At 37.9% G+C, this 13,928-nt stretch overlaps 1 pseudogene; it reads left to right on the top strand.

Moving 5' to 3' along the window:
* The first annotated feature begins 4,178 nt into the window (after positions 1-4,178).
* LOC126779849 (uncharacterized) lies at positions 4,179-9,106 on the top strand (annotated as a pseudogene).
* Positions 9,107-13,928: the final 4,822 nt, after the last annotated feature.

The raw sequence follows: 13,928 nt of genomic DNA, 5'->3' as shown, positions 1-13,928 counted from the left end.
CTCATATTCAGTTGAAGAAAATAGTATCTTTGCTTCTTGTAGATACACAGCAACTCTATTACTTCTTTATTCTGGGAGAAGAGTACACTATCTGACGCTCCTAGCTGTTGACTCAAAACATTTAATAAGCGGTGACAATTATTTAATTTTAAAAAGTGTCATCATATTAAATTCTCGCGGAAAAAAATTGAATGCTTTTGATTACTACATTAACAATGATAAAAAAAAGAAGAAGATCAAAGTCGCGATCTCTTATTTAAATAATTACACCCAGACTCAGGACAAACAGACATGTTCATGCACACAAATATCTGTCCTGGGTGGGAATCGAACCCACAACCTTCGGCGTGAAAGGCAAGCATCCACCAACCACGCCAATCGGCTTAAATAAATGTGTCTTATATAAACTGTCTCTGTTCGTCTATAAACTGTTTTCTTCACTTCTAAGCAATTCTCGCTCAACACTCCTTCTGCTATATACTACACTAGATATTACTATACCTTTATTGATTTCACTTAATATTATAATGTTTTAGCAATGTGATTACACACGGGGTGCATGTCAGACACCTCCACGTGGTGCACCCTGAGCAACGGGGTCAACCAGCAATCCAATGTTTTTCCGGATTGCTTGTCGATCGCGGCTGAGACTGACGCGGCGGAAGTGTCGCGGGCCGCTCCTGGGACTTCTCTGTTGCGCAGAGTGGACCAGCGAGCGGCTTCGTGGCAAATAGGAGGACTCCGGGGTCCTTTTGGGCCGCCGGAGAGAGTGAGGAGAGGAGGAGTTGTTCTCCAGGGTCCTTTCGGGCTGCCGGAGACAGGAGGAAGGAGTAGATAGTTGCCTTATTTTTGTTTCATTAAAATAAAAGTATTTTCTTTTATGTCAGTCAAAATTTTTTGTTTTTTTTTATTTATTTAAATCTTACATCAATTGTTTGAAAAAGATAGGATAATAAACCGAGTAGCCTTGGCGAAGTCTGTGATTTTATGAAGTACTAGCCTTTGCCCGTGGCATCGCTCGAAGTATAAATGATTGTTTGGAAGTCTGTGATTTTAAAATAAGAACCATGAAATGTCATTTTGAAATAAGTAAGGTTAAGGTTTTTATTTTTGATTGATAATTATTCTTTTAATAATCATCAGTGAACTTATTGTGAATGTCTGTAGTTTTACTTAACATATTTTATAAAGACTTAAACGGCTCGAAGAAAAAAATATTTTATACAAATCTTCCGATCTACGATATTATATGATTATGTTGCTTGAATACCCCGGCATCTATCCACGCCGTTGGATATAGTTAATACTCGTATCATTATTTTTTTGTTATTCTATCAAACTCAGGTTAAACATCGCCCAATGATGGACATTCACGCTCGAGCTGTTGAACAGTGCAGACCTCTCTGCGAAGTCCTTACGTTGTGAAATTAATAAACGAAGCTTTGGAAATACTTGTGAAGTTTTCTTTTGAAAATCAAATATGAGTAATCGTGAAGATATCACTAACGTCAGCTAGGCTAGGGTAACGTACCATGGCTTTCCAGATACAACTCGTACATAATGTCTCTTTCTGATATTTGCGAATAAGCTTTATTTCCGAACAGATTCATAAAAGAAATTCTTGGTAAAACATTTAGAGTTGTTATTTATAATTATAATCAGTCGGCACAAAAACTATGTAAATATTCAATGTTTCATGCCAGAACAAAACATATAGACATAAGAGAAAATGTTTATTTAGAATATCTACGTATTGGTGAAATGGTAGCATATTTGTTTACCGAGAAGCAAGCATGAAAAATGTATGTACCAGACATTGTATTGAAATTGGTTTGATATATTTAGGATTCGATTTTGTTTAGAATTGTTTTGTTTATCTCAATTGCTATAAAATAAGATGTACCCTACATGTATCTACTGTAGCTGAAGATGGAAAAATATAAAACTAAGTTTAATCTTAAATTATATAATATTGTTTTTGTCAGTTATGTAAACATGACATGGCAATGAATATGTAAACATATCTGCATGTTCGGTATATTTGTTAATTCACTATTGGTTTAAGAGTCAGTGTTGTTAAGACAGTGTCAACGCAATAGTAAGTTATGCGGTCTTTATTCGCCACAAAGAAAATTGAACACGAGTCATTAACAACAACAATAGTAGGAGTTTATTGAAAACAGCGTTTTCCTGTTTCAAATCGTTGGAGAATTTGGCCATAAAGAGACCTGGGACGCAATTGCCGTTTACTTGGTTGTTTCGAGGTTGGACGCGGAGTCTGTCAAGCAATGGGAGCAGCATTTAAACACGAGATATGAAGAGTTGGATACAATTGATAGATTATTTAGAATACAGATTCCGCTCCTTAGAGATGATAGATACGAACAAAAAACGTGAAATGCAACAAGTTAAGTTAAGCCTTTGCTGCCAGTAAATCAAAATCATTTCACGCGTCTGTAGCAAAACGTTATCTGGAGCAAAACTCCGAAAGCTATCTCGTCTGCAAGGTTTGGCTACCCATGGCAAATATTTATTATATATTTTTCCTGTCTGTAAAATAGCCTCAAGACAAATATTTGTTATATATTTTTCCTGTCTGTAAAATAGCCTCAAGGTAAATATTTGTTATATATTTTTCCTGTTTGGAAAATAGCCTCACAAAAATGTTTTGATGATTTACTACATAATGCCAAACCAACACCTTATATGAGCACGATTGACCTCCGCTCCGGATATTGGCAGATAAAAGTTAAAGAGTGTATAAATTCAAAAGAATGCCCTTCGGATTGCGTAATGCGCCTGCTACATTCCAGAAAATGATGGACCAGTTTCGCATATCTCTTAGTCACACTAAGCTCTTGGTTTATCTCGACGATCTTATTATTATGTCACCTACGTTTGAAAATCATTTGAATGATCTCCAGCAGGTCTTTGATAGACTCAAGGAGTATAATCTGACAGCAAACCGAGATAAGTGCAAATTCTGTGTTTCCAAAGTTAAATATTTGGGGCACTATATAGTACCCGACGGTATAATTATGGATCCTGAGAAGGTCAGCGCTATAAGCAACATGCCTTCTCGTCGTAATCTAAAGCACCTTACGACATTTATTCAAATGTGTTCGTGGTATCGAAGGTTTATACCTAACTTCGCAAAAATTGCTGAACCCCTGACACAACTTATGAAGAAGAATGCTGAGTGGAAATGGGATGAAAGACAAAAGGTTGCATTCGACACTCTTCGTAAGCTCATGTCCTCTAGTCCGGTCCTCGCTCAAGCCGATGAGACCAAGCCATACACAATCAAAACTGACGCGAGTAATTATGCAATCGGAGCAGTTTTGGTGCAGGGGGAGGGTGAATCAGAGCATCCAGTTGAATACGCGAGCAGACTTCTGACCACTCCGGAGCGGAACTACACAACTACTGAACGGGATGCGCTCTCCCGCGCAAATGAAGTTTAGAGGCTACATAGAAGGAACTAAGATAACAATCATGACGGATCACCAGGCTCTCAGGTGGCTTATGTCAATAAAGTCACCAACAGGTCGTCGAGCACGGTGGGCTCTACAATTGCAACCCTACGATATAATGATTAAGTATATTAACGGAAAGACAAATGTAGTTGCCGACTCCTTGTCTCGTCCCGTGTGTGAACCTGGAACGGAAGAAAACTGTGGGATATGCACGGTAATCATTTATATGCCGAGGAAAAGTAAACAGGAAACGAGAGAGACACAACATAAAGACGAAGACATAATAAAGATTGTCAGAGATCTAGAAGGTACTAATGAAGAAAAAACTCAGTACTGGAGCAAGAAGGGCTACGTGATGAATGATGGGCTACTGTATCGGTACTGCACAGAAACTGATACTGCTAATAGTCAAATAGTTGTACCCAAGCAAGAACAACTAAAAGTCATTGCAACTTATCATGACGATGAAACAGCTGGACATTATGGTTCAGAGAAAACAATCGAGCGTGTGTCACGACGCTACTTCTGGAAGGGAATGAGAGGTCAGAAAGATGCTTACGTCCGCAATTGCTTAGAATGCCAGAGATACAGGGTGGACCAAAAGTCCGGTAACATTTGAATCGAGCGCTGCTTCCAATTGCGGGGGATAGGGGGGAGCGGGGCGTTACTAAGCGCGAGAGCGGCTAGTTGGAATTCAGTGCAATGGCGTCGTTCAGCGGAGCACAACGCGCGTTTTGCGTACGCGAGTACTATCGCAACAACGATTCTGCGACTGAAGCGCAACGAAAATTTTGTACAACAACAACAACAACATACGAAATAAAAATCAAGCTCCATCAACTCGTGCAATTAAAAATTGGGTACAGAAGTTTGAGAAGACGGGTTCAACATTAAATCAACCACGATCCGGCCGACCTAAGACGTCGAGAGAGCCCGCAAACATAGAGCGCGTACGAGCATCTGTTAAAGAACAACCTGGCCTGTCTACTCGAAAGCGGTCTAGTGTTTTAAATGTGTCTAGGACATCTTTAAATCGTATTCTTCACAAGGATTTACATTTACACCCGTATAAAATTCAAATTGTACAACAATTAAGGCCAAATGACTACACTCAGAGACTGCAGTTTGCCAACGAAATGCTTGCGAGGTTTACGAGCTTCAATAACATCTTTTTCTCAGACGAGGCACATTTTCACATAAATGGGCATGTGAACAGGCAAAATTGCAGATACTGGAGTGATGCTAACCCGCAATTGAAGCACCAAAAGCCCTTACACTCGCCCAAAGTTACTGTATGGGCAGCTTTATCAGCCAGTGGAATTATCGGTCCGTATTTTTATGAGGATCAGAGAAGCCGTCCCGTTACCGTCAACACACAGCGATACATTGCCATGCTACAGAACTTTTTTGCTCCAGCATTACAGGACTACTCTGGTTTTAATCAACGGACATGGTTTCAACAAGATGGGGCCACATGTCACACCTCCAACGACTCAATAGCAGCGGTTCGGGAAATTTTTGGGCAAAAAGTCATATCCAAAAGAGGTGACATTAACCGGCCACCCCGCAGCCCGGATTTGTCACCAACGGACTTTTTCCTTTGGGGATACCTCAAAAGTAAAGTTTTTAATAACAACCCTCAGTCTATTGAAGAATTAAAAGAAAATATACGCGAGGAAATTCAGAACATTTCTCCAAACACTTGTCGGGCGGTGATGGAAAATTTCCGCTCTAGATTACAGGAGTGCCAAACTAAACAAGGGACACATTTGGACGACGTTATTTTTAAAAAATAAAACCCTGATTTTTGTACTTTTAGAATAAATAAACATATTTTCTCTCATATCTCTTTTGTATTTTTTATAACCATTCGAAATGTTACCGGACTTTTGGTCCACCCTGTACAAGCCCTTAAACCAGAAACCCACAGGATTGGTGCAAACTACAGCTAGTAATCAACGATTCGAAACAGTTGCTTTTGATTTATTTGGTCCATTGCCTCAAACAGCTGAAAATCACCATTTGATATTTATTGTAGAAGACGTGACTACGCGATGGGTGGAACTCTTTGCTCTAGAGCATGCAACGGCGGAAGAATGTGCAAAGATACTATTGAACGAAATCATACTGCGATACGGTACTCCCCGAAGATTTATTAGCGACAATGGTTCCCAATTCGTTAACAGTGTTATACAACAATTGACATTCTGTCTACGCATACGTCACGGATTCACCCCCGTGTACCATCCTGAAACAAACCCGGTCGAGAGAAGAAACCGCGATTTAAAGACACAACTCGCCATCCTAGTAAAGGATGACCACACATCATGGTCTGTTAAGCTACCCAGCATCCGCTTCGCTATGAATACAGCGAAATCATGTTCCACAGGGTTTACACCTGCATATTTGACATTTGGACGTGAGTTGAGAAATCCTGATGATGTAGAAAATGATCTGTGAGATATAGTGCAAAATGAGAATTTCGTCATGGAAATAACACCAAAACTACTGCTAATGGCTGATACATTAAAGCGAGCTAGGGAAATTCAAGAAATGAAAGAGGAGAAAAGGAAGGAATACATAGATAGGTACAGAAAAGTCTGTCCAAACTATCGAGAAGGGGATTTGGTGCTAGTCGATACACACGCCCTAAGCAAGTCCAGTCAAGGATACAGCTCAAAATTAGCACCAAGGCGCGATGGGCCTTATGTGGTTGCTAGACGTCACGGTCCTAGTTCGTTTCAAATTGTCAATCCGCAAACCAAAGATATAGTGGGGATATATCACGCTTCTGCTCTGCGCCGCTATAAAGCTACAAGTGACGAAGCGTTACCATCGCCTGTCCAACCAATAAGGAGAAGAGGTCGCCCCAAAAAAACAAGTAGCTAACACCGAGGCATATGAAACCCACAGGACAAAATTACGTGGCAGGCCTCCAAAGAAAGCGATAGCCTAATTCTCTTTCCTGTCTTCCTCGTCGAGTCGCCTTCGTAGACAGAGGGGGAGACTATAACAAAGAAACTAGCGCCATCTCAAACCCAACCATAGAACTTAGTTAAACCTTTCATCACTAGATGGTGCTTTACGATACGCGACCAAAGCTGAAACGCGCTGGCAAGATTCGCTCACGAATAATGACCTGCTCGGTGTGTTTAAATATTTGTATCGAGTCTTAGGGATCTTGATAGCTGCAAGATAGTGCTTCCACACCTGCTGGGACATTATTTGAAGGCTTTCTAAGAAAATACTCGCTTTTAGATACGAGTGCTACCGGCTACTTCCACCTGGTGGGATAGTCTGCTGGCTCCGTACTTAGAGGTGCATTCGCCTATTTGTGAAGTGTAATCACTCCGCTCCGGTGGACAAGCAGCCTTAGGCTGCCTGTCCAGCGGAGCGAGGCAGCGGAGCGGAGAAACGGATCAATATTAACCAATAAGATTGCACAAAATCTCCGCTCCTCTTTAGTGGACAGGGAATTGCGAACTAGTTTAAAAATTCATACAAAACCGGTAAGCGGAGCGGAGATGCGGAGTAGGGTGGCGGAGCGGGGAAGCGGAGCGGGGAAGCGAGTGCAGGTTGCGCTCGCGCCCCGCAGTGTGCCAGCGACCAGCGTAGTCTGACTAGTGCATTTGTGGACGACGTAGTGAAGAAAATGGATGAAAAACTTATCGATAGTGTGAAAAAGTTTCCGTGCATTTGGAACACGTCTTCAGAATTTTACAAATGCAATGAAACAAAAGATGCTGCGTGGAACCAAATAATCGTTGAAACAAAAATATCGCATGGTAAGTAATATTATAAATCTTTATTCTATAATACCCTCTAGTAGGCGTATGTTCATATATTTTTTCGATCATTTAAACAAAAGATGCTCAGTGCCATACAAGTCGAGTTAAAATATGATGCTAACTAAACTATAATTTTTTTTATTTAACAGAAGAATACCTAAATAATATCCGATACCTAAACCATATTACTAATTAGAGATTCTTTTCAAAATTCTAGAATCTTGCCATGGAACCTTCCCCTGATTATTGAAGTATGAACAATACATTTCGCGAACTTTATATCCATCGTTACTAGAATGTTGTGTTTCTGTAATATCATCAACTGATAATAATGTTTGCTCCATGTTACTTTCAATATTGTTTATATAATCTGGTTGTCTTTGAATTAAAAAATTGTGCAAAACAAATGTTGCTTTTATTGCCTTGTCAACTGTTTCTATTTTGCATTCGAAGTCTTTACGATACACGTACCATTTTCTCGTCAATACACCGAAAGTTGCCTCAACAATGCGACGTGCTCTAGATAATCGGTAATTAAATATTTTTCTTTCTGTTTAGTCTATCACGTGGGTATGACCTCATAAAATTTTCCATTAATGGGAAAGCTTCGTCTCCTATGAATACGAACGGCATTTTTGCGCCACCTTGATACAATGGTGCCGGCGCAGGTAAATTTAATCTCTTCTCTTTTAGACTCTTCCCGAAAACGCTGTTATCAAAAATTCCTGCGTCAGAAAATCTCCCCATAGAGCCCACATCAATCATAATGATTTTTCTTCTGGCATCAGCTAAACACATCAATACTACAGAAAATCTCTTTTTGTAGTTGAAAAACGAGGACCCAGTTTTCGAGGGAGCCTTGATGTATACGTGCTTGCCATCAAGAGCACCTGTACAATTTTTAAATTGCCATAGTTCATCAAAATCTTTTGCGATTTCTTTCCAGTCGTTTTCGGTTGGTTGCGGCATAACAAGAGGTTGCAATACATTCCATAAAGCATCACAAACCTCATCAACTATTCTCGATACACTTTTCAATCCAATTTTAAAATTCTCTCAAGTGCAACAGAGACCGGTCATCAAATTTTGCGCCCTTGGACGATTCAGCAAGCGAAACTTCAAATCCACCAAATACCATTGATGAGAGTTCACGGGATTCATGCAATTTGTTGCTGTCAAATTCAAATAATCTTCCTTCTGTTGGTGTTCCTAATAATTCAACAGCTCTTGAGCCTCTCCCGTCCACATCCAAAAAAAGAAAGAATTATGAAATTCTAGATCTATTGAAAAAAAATCAAGAACGCCGTGAACTGTTAGAACGAGAACGGATAGAACTTAAAAATATGATGTCAGCCAGTAATAAATACGATGAAATAGACTTATTTTTTTTTAAATTTGGCTGCGTCGACGAAAAAACTACCGTATTACTTACAACTTCAAATTAAAAAATCCTGCTTTAATGCGGTAATATTAGCTGAAGAAAGTAATCTTCAAAATAATTGGTATTCTCCAAATAATTATGGTTATTCTACAGGATCAACACCTACTCCCGAAAATGTTAACACTAGTGTCGATACTCCTACTGCTCCAAGTGATATCGAAACTAGTATCGATACTCCTACTGCTCTAAATGATATCGAAACTAGTATCGATACTCCTAGTGCTCCAAATAATATCAACACTAGAAGCAATACTCCTAGTGCTCTAATTAATATCAACACTAGTACTGATACTCCTAGCGCTTCACAAATTCAAACAATCCAGGACATAGACACATCTGTATTAGAGCGAACAGGAGCCAATGAAAATGCGGCCAACTTTGAGATGGATTATGATTTTTAGTAAAATAAAAGTTATTTTGATTTCTAAATGTGTACTTACTTTAAACACACTGCTAATCTTTCACAGCTACTAATTGATTTCCTGTAATTTGTGTCTTGTTTCCGAATATATGGTTCTATCAGAGAATGAAGTTCATGAAAAGTACATCTTGAAACTCTATAAGAATTTTCGAATGTTTCTTCATCAGCAGTGTGGAAAAAGGTAAAATATTCACTGTGTTCTGAACGATGTTTGATATGATTTCTTAACCAAAATCTATGTTTCCTTATAGAATTGTTCAAATGGTATATGGTAAGTAATTCTGTTTCTTCTGACTCCAACTCTTCTGCCTCGAGTAATGTAAAGTAATAACGTATTAACTGTTTCGACAACATGTCTGCTGTCACTGACATTATATATTTAAGTGTAATCACCCGTACGATGGAAAATAAACCGCATTTGTAAGAGCAATTAGTCTTGTTTTTCCAAAGAGTATCCTCCACCAGACATCACCCCATTACAAAGTTGAATTTTTAACAAATTATTCACTAACGGTAAAATTTTGACTCTGCACTAATATTTTCTTAACTGCCACTAAAGTTTCGAAGCTGATTATTATGGACATTAAAGTACCTTTTACGATGATTCAGTAGCAAAAAGAAAAACACAAAAATGTGTTCTACTTTTTTTTATTTGAATTTTTGAGATATTTAGACCGACATCTTTAAAAAAATCAGAAAAAAATTATAACTCGAAAACTACGCATAATCGCAGAACATACATGGGGGTGATTCGGATACTCCAATAGGTGCTCTAGCTCTGGACTTTCGCTTGACACTATTTTTTGGGACACCCTGTATAACTGCTTTTTTTCTATATTATATAAGCCCTTAAGTCAAGCTTATTAAAATGTATGTTAAGTTCAATGGACAACATTTGTTTTTAATTGCCTTATTTTTGTTTCATTAAAACAAAAGTATTTTTTTTTATGTCAGTCAAAATTTTTTGGTTTTTTATTTAATTTTAATTTAAATAGGACAGATGTACAAGCACAATACTTATCAGGATATCTTATGGTATGGCCGTGTATAGTGGTTGACAAATAGGGTTATAGAAATCAAACCGGGTGCACTGCTTATATCCCGATAAGCTACTCCACAGCAGGAGGACCTAAGCAGGGATATTTGGACACAAAATAACAGAGTTTATGAAGAGAGTCCTGCGGGTCTGTGCGGTGTTCACTATTTTGTACACAATGATGAGCTTGTTGGTCTTCATCAGAGATTAGGAAATGAGTCATATGTGGTAAGGCAGCCGCTAATTAGCATGGAAACAGGACCGCTATTTGACAAAGTTGAAATAAAGGCCTCTTCTTGGAAATCCTCTAGCTCATCATTGATGGAGGCTCGGCCTCGAGAATTTTCCTATGCTGATTTGACTCATCCCGTAGGGGGCACTGGAGAAACATGGTTGGAGGGAGAGATCAACAGAACATATCCTTTCATGTCTTACATTATACATCTCAAGACAGCTACTGGCCGCCAAAAAAATCGACCCACCCGTATTTTTTTACTTACAAAGTTGTTATCTAAGTTGTTGTCAAAGTTGTTATACATTTAACATTTTATTACCCACTTGATATTGATTTGGAGGAGTTGTAAATGTTATTGAGGATATTTGGAATATTTTTAAAGTATTGATAAGAAAACGTTACTTTGTGCACAAAGTGCATGGTTAGTTTATTTCCAGTTCTTAACGCGAAGTCATCTCGGTTCGATGTTTATTATTGATTAAGTGTATGAAACTTTGTTAAAACAATAATTTTAATAAGTTTAAACATAAAAAATGGATACTACTGAAGCAGAAGCTGCTCAAGTCGTAGCTCTTATTCATGATGGGTTAAGTCGGCGAAATGTGGCTAGAACACTAAAATTAAGTCGTTCAGCGGTGCGAAGAGTGTACAAACGCTACTTGGAGACTGGGGAGTATCGCCGGAAACCAGGATCTGGCAGGGGTCGTGTCACGAACCCGACCGATGACCGTTTTATTGGTTTGACGTCTTTAAGAAACCGACATCTTTCGGCTGTTGACGTTCAAGGTAGACTCCGAGAAAGTCGTGGAGGGTCTGTGAGTGAAAATGCTGTAAGAAGAAGACTTCGAGAGCAAAACTTAACCCCTCACAAGCCAGCAACAGGCCCAAAACTCACAGCATCCCATCGACAAGCAAGACTACAATTTGCTAGGCAGCACGTCGATTGGACACTGGACCAATGGGAGACAGTATTGTTCAGTGATGAAAGCCGAATGTCTCTAGTAGGCTCTGATGGACGACGTAACGTCATGCGAAGGCCAGGAGAACGCTACTCTCAGTGTTGCATTCGAGAAACAGTCCGATTTGGTGGAGGCTCTACAATGTTTTGGGGAGGTATTTCTTTGACGGGACGCACAGAGCTGGTTTTTTTCCGTAATCGTGCTGTTAATGCTGAAACTTACATAACGGACATTCTGGAGCCTCATGTGATGCCTTACGCTGGATATATTAGGGATAATTTCCAACTTATGCACGACAACGCACGACCTCACGTCGCTAGAATTGTTAAAGACTATCTCAGGGAAGTCGAAATTCCAGTTATGCAGTGGCCAGCCAATAGTCCGGACTTAAACCCGATAGAGCACCTCTGGGACCAACTAAAACGTACGGTTCGAGCACGAAATCCAATTCCAGAAACCCTGAATCAACTGGAAGCTGCCCTAACTGAAGAATGGCAACGGACCCCACAGGAAGACATTAAAAAGCTAATCAAGCTACAATTCTCCTGTGCGAAAGACATGTATTTGGTACAAAAAGATAGCAGCAGATATTTTGTCTATTGGAGTTGTGAACGCCATCATCCTTCACAATGAATTAAATTCAACCAAAAAATTAAATTATTAGCTGGCCATGAGTACATAATAAAAAAATATTGACAATTGGAGCATTAGCTGTACCCGCTACAGGGCCATCAAGATCTCTAATGGCTTCATCGCATAAAATTACCAATATACCTAGAATAGCTAATGGTAAAATTGCAAGAAAACGTTGTCTTAGTTGCTACAAGAAATTGAAGGATGCTGGAAGCACCACAAAAGAAGCTCAGATGAAATCACCTCAGGTACACACAGAGTGTAAGCAATGTAATAAGCCATTTTGTATCCCATGCTTTAACGAATTTCATTGATTTTTTGTCTTAGCAATATTTTCATTCAGTAAAAAAAATGTGTTGGTTCATTGGTGTTTTACTTTTATCAATAATAAAAATAAATATTATTAGGACATCTAGAATAGATATTATATATTATATATAATATCTATTCTATTTATTATATTATATATATTATCTATTATATATTATATAATATCTATTCTAGATGTCCTAATAATATTTATTTCCCTAACTCTGACGTCCTCGCCAATAAACGGTGTAGAGTCTTTACGCCTACTTGCATCAGATGTGATGCAAGGACGTATGGTGAAAGATAAATTTGTATCATATGTGATGCAGGGACTGTCAACGTGTTAAAGAAAGTGAAGTCAATCTATCTGTTAGACCTGAAGTTTAATTAAAATTACTAAAAATGAATTAGAATTACTTACTGATTACGATCAAGTTGCTTTTATTAAAACCGGTATCAGAGGAGGTGTATCTCAATGTGACAATCGCTATGCTAAAGCGAATAACAAATTCATGCAAGACTTTGATAAAGATATACCCAGTTCATACCTTACATACCTCGATGCAAATAATCTTTATTGTTGGGCTATGTCTCAATTTCTGCCCACAGGAAGTTTTGAATAGCCGACCTATTTATATATATTTTTGAATAGGTCGGATCAGATACTAGTTTTAATATATCTGATGTTTCTGATATTGGATATATTTTAGAAGTCGATTTGGAGTACCCTGATCACCTTTACAATTTACATTCTGACTTTCCACTATGTCCTGAAAATATGTGTGTTGGAAATTTTAATGAAAGTAAGTACCTAATTTGAATATAAAATGTAAATATATTATTCACTATAGAAATTTAAAACAATGTATTCAAATGGGTATGAAATTACTGAAAGTGCACAGAATATTAAAATTTTCACAAAGCCCTTGGTTAAAAAATACATAGATTTGAATACAAATTTAAGAACGTTAGCGAAAACAGATTTCGAAAAGGATTTCTATGAATTAATGAATAACTCTGTCTTTGGAAAAACTATGGAAAATATCGAGAAAAGGGTTAATGTGAAATGGGTGCTCAAGATCTAATAGCTAAACCTGAATTCCATAGTTTATCAATTTTTTTGAAAAATTAATAGCAGTTCAGTTGCGAAACACAAAACTATTGTTTAATAAACCAATTTTTTAGGAGTTTGTGTATTAGATATTTCAAAAACCCTTGTACGACGTCCATTACAATTACATAATTAAAAAAAAAAATAATACGAATGTGAAACTATTATACACTGACACTCATAGTTTTATATACCAAATTTTCAGCAACAATTTTTATGAAGATATTAAACCAGAACTCGCATCACATTTTGATACATCTGATTATGCAATAAACAATATTTTTGGATACCCTAAACAAAATAAAAAGAAATAAGGACTTTTCAAAGATGAAAATAATGGAAAAATATTTATAGAATTTGTAGGATTACGTTTAAATATGTATGCATTCGAAGTAGAAGATGAATTTACTGCAAAAGCTTAAGGGTTAAACAAAAGTGTCACAAGACAGAGTAAGACATGTTTATTCGATAAAAATGTACAATTTTGTAGTATGCTTAGATTCAAGTCATTGAAACATA

The sequence above is a fragment of the Nymphalis io genome, chromosome 30 (assembly GCF_905147045.1).
Source record: "Nymphalis io chromosome 30, ilAglIoxx1.1, whole genome shotgun sequence".
In the NCBI taxonomy this organism is placed as follows: Eukaryota; Metazoa; Arthropoda; class Insecta; order Lepidoptera; family Nymphalidae; genus Nymphalis; species Nymphalis io.
Note: the sequence above shows the minus strand (reverse complement) of the source record. Positions and strands in the feature narration are given on the sequence as shown.